This window comes from Nicotiana sylvestris, chromosome 5, assembly GCF_000393655.2.
Source record: "Nicotiana sylvestris chromosome 5, ASM39365v2, whole genome shotgun sequence".
NCBI lineage: Eukaryota > Viridiplantae > Streptophyta > Magnoliopsida > Solanales > Solanaceae > Nicotiana > Nicotiana sylvestris.
In genome coordinates this window covers 180,187,536-180,191,751 of record NC_091061.1, presented here as the reverse complement: position 1 = coordinate 180,191,751, position 4,216 = coordinate 180,187,536, and positions in this window count along the sequence as shown.

The following is a 4,216-nucleotide window of genomic DNA, read 5'->3' as shown; positions in this document are numbered from 1 at the left end:
AAAGTCTTCTGGAATAGTAGGGTTTCTAATCAAAACCCATGCTTTTAGTTCTTCAAATTCCTCTAAGTATTCATTCACAGTTCCTTTTTGTTCAATGTTTTGAATTCACCAATTAGATTCAATTTACTATTAACTGCCCCTTGAAATCTATTACAAATTTCTATGGTGAAATCTGCCCATCTAACTATACATTTGCTGACATGATAGGAGAAAAACCAAGACTTAGCCTTACCATTGAGATGAAAAACAGCCTCCTCCAACTTCTGCTGTGGATCTGTAATACGATTGTACTGGAAGTACCTCTCATATTTGCGCAACCAAGCACATGGGTCTTCTCCTTCAAAGTAAGGAATTTCCCATCTAGAATGAGAGAAATTTCCTTGTGATCGACCCACTGAAGAATAACCATTCTCCCCAGCTCGTGTGCGATTACCAAATCCCATAAGCTGCAATCCTTCAGCTGGTGCACTTCCCAGAATCCCTTCATGTGGAGAAATATCTTCTCCAGCACTTTGTCAATTTTATTACCCAATTCTTCGATTTTTGAGTCATTTAATAGCATGTAATTTTGTAATTGTGCTTCCAATTTTTTAAATGATTCATCTGTAGTCTTAGATCTTGTTTCTGCTCCCGTCATCTTGAATTAGCTAGGAAATTGCTCTGATACCAATTGTAATAGACTTGTAAAATTGAAATACCAATTTAGCTAAGAACACTGAATTTTGTAACAACAGTTTTATTGACTGAACTTTAGCTCTATTACATTGGAATACAACTTGATTAAGGAAATACAAATTGTAACTCCATGATTAAGCTCAATCCTGAAAAAGAAATGAAATGGAAGTCAGAAGAAGAAGAAGAAGAAGAAGATCGAAGAAGAAAAGAATGAGAGTGAGAATTTTGAGAGAGGAAGGAAAAGATTCCGGTCCAAAACTGCCTTCTTTTGGCCCAATAGAATCGGTTATAACAGTCCAACTCTCACTAACTTCTAATTGTCTCTACCGTTGGATTGAACTCATCTGAGCCATTGAATTGAACTCCCCTGAGCCTTTCGATTTTATTTCTTGATTACTCTGATTCTGCCATGTGTATTGTTAATTCTCTACCCTAATATACACTTATCACTTCTAGACATAACTCCTCTAAACCCTAACACGTATTAATTTCCTTAAGATTGTTGGTAGTACTGTGTTCAAAATCAAAGAAGCAAACAAACGTTAGTTCAATAAACAAATCGTAAAATAATTTCGAGCCCACTGAATTCACAGTGTGTCCTTAAGGAATTTAATCCCCTCATTGTTGCCCAAGGTATACGGATTAATTCCTCCCAGGATAGAACGGAATAACTATTCTATGATAGCAGCACTTCAAATCACAGAACTTCAGCGAAGTCAACAAACGGAGCAAATCACACTTGACACTTATGTTTATTTAGAAAATAATGCAACAATGTAGAAAATAGGGGAGAAGATTTCAGATTTTCCATGTCTGAAAAATGAGGCCAAACCTCTAATTTTATAGATAATGAAAGGGTGAGATGAAGATGTGCAATCCAAGAGGTGCCTCTTTCATTTCCCATTCACACCCCTTAATAAAAACGCAACAATTTTATGAGATTTTCATCACATTTTTGCATTTATATGACTCAGCGCATGCACAAAATTATATTATAGTTTTTCTTTATTCATCATAGTAATCCATTAGTGTCACATCTCCTTTTTCATTACACCCGCAAGGGCGTAAAGGAGTTTTTCTAATTAAAGGACAATCGGGACGGGATTTAATTATTAATTTTTTAGAGTCGCCACTTGGGAGATTAATGGTGTCCCAAGTCACCGGTTAAATCCCGAACCGAGGAAATTTATGACTCTGTTAACAGTCCGCGAACCAAAAATCCGAGTAAGGAATTATGTTAACCCGGGAGGAGGTGATAGGCATTCCCGGGCTCCGTGGTTCTAGCACGGTCGCTTAATTGTTGTATTTGATTTTATCTGATTTTAATACATGCTAGCTTAGGTGCCTTTTATTTAATTTTGAACCGCTTTTATTATAATTATTTTTTTTTAAGAATTGCGACGTCATGAAAACGCGTTTCGAACTACGTCGCAATCAATGCACCCGTAGTTATCAACACATTTCGACTTCGTCGAGATTTGGATTTGAGCCTTTCTCAACTCTTCGGGAGCGAAACAACGTCCCGACCGGGTTAGTCCTTGTGCTTCACAACTCTCTTCCTCAATTTCCTTTCCTTTGTATGTCACCACTACCTTGTCATATCTCCACGGTACGGCTTTGCTGTCAACCATGGGTAACTGGACTACCGGTTTTATGACAACTGGTTCTACGTAAGCTCCCTTTACAACCACCACGGGTGCAGATACTGACCCTGGTACCACTAACTTAACTGGCTCCGGCTTTTTTGCAGCCACAAATGGTCCATTTCCCATTACCAACATTGGCTTGTCTTTTATTGCTTTTAACTGAATCACTGGCCTTGCACTCACTGTCTTTTCTTTGGCTTCCGTATAACGAATCACCATAACCACCTACGACGGTTTCTTAAGCTCTGTCCCCTTATGTATCAGTTCGATCATATTGGCCTCATAATGCGTTGGTAATGGATTTTGGTTGATGTTTGGGGCCTCTGGAGCCTGTACTTCAATGCGGCGATTATCAATGAGCTCTTGTATCGCGTTTTTCAACTTCCAACATTTTTCAGTATCATGCCCCGGCATCCCTGAGCAATACTCGTAGCTAATAGAGTGGTCCAGGTTTCTGGGAAGAGGGTTTGGTGCTTTGGATTCAACTGGGGTCAGCATTCCCAACTGTTTCAATCTATGGAAGAGAGCAGTGTAAGATTCTCCCAGCGGAGTAAATGTTTTTCTGTTTGGGGCCTTCTCACTTCTAAAAGCTTGGTTTGGGCGGAAGTTGGTTCCTGGTCTGTTTGCCCTGGGAGGTGGATAGGTGTTTTGTGGGTGTGGCTGTGTATTTTGGGGACTTGGTGTACGCCATTGCGAGTGCACTAGGGGTTGAGTGTAGGTCTGGGCGTGGTGGATAGAAAAGTGTGGTTCTGGTGGTGGATAATAGTGTTGCGGTGGGCCATATGGGGTATATTGGTAGTTTGGGTGGTGGGGTCTGGGTTGGTTGTAGTAGAGTGGAGGGTTATTGGGCCTGGACCAAGCACTAGCTTCAACTGTAGCAACTTCTTCTTTCTTCTTCTTCCCAAGCACACCACCAGTACCGCTTTGGATGGCCTGGGTGGTTGCTTTCAACGCCGAGTAACTCAATATCTTGTTAGATTTCAATCCTTCTTCAATCATGGCTCCCATCTTTACCACTTCATTAAACGACTTTCCGACAGATGTCACTAGATGACCAAAATAGGTAGGTTCCAATATTTGCAAGAAGTAATCTACCATCTCACTCTCCCTCATGGGAGGATCAACCCTTGCAGCTTGTTCCCTCCAGCGGAAACCAAACTCTCCAAAACTTTCCCCAGATTTCTTTTCCAGCTTCAACAATGACAGACGATCGGGGACTATCTCGAGGTTATATTGAAAATGGCCAAATGAATGCCTGTGCCAAATCATCCCATGTATACCATCGGCCGGGGTCTTGCCTCGTGTACCATTCTAGCGCTGACCCGCTCAGGCTTTGACCGAAATATGCTATCAACAATTCATCCTTTCCCCCAGCACCTCTCATTTCGCTATAGAAGCCACGCAGATGGGCTACTGGGTCACTGTGCCCCTCATATAAGTCAAACTTCGGCATTTTAAACCCCGCAGGCAACTGGACATCAGGAAAAGGGCACAAATCTTTGTATGCGACGCTGACTTGGTTACCTAAACCATGCATGTTCCTGAAGGATTGCTCCAGGCTTTTGACTTTACAAATCACTTCCTCCTGTTCTGTATTCTTAACCGGTTTCTCAACTTCTCCCGGGATTTCAAAATGGGGAGAATAGGTATATGGCTCAGGCGCTTTGAAAGTGGGTTCGGGAGGGCAATATTGGGTGTCGTGAGCTTGGAATAGCGGCTCATTGGACGATCTATGTAGTGGAGCTGGGGGAGGTGCCACAAAGACGGGAACCATGGGTGGTGGAGGGTTCTGTTTAGGGGGTGGAGCTGGGGGAGCGTATGAAGTGGTACCATAACCCTGGGCCTGATAAGGGAAAGCTGAAGATGCGTGGGGAGTGGTAGGCTCCTGAGCTTGA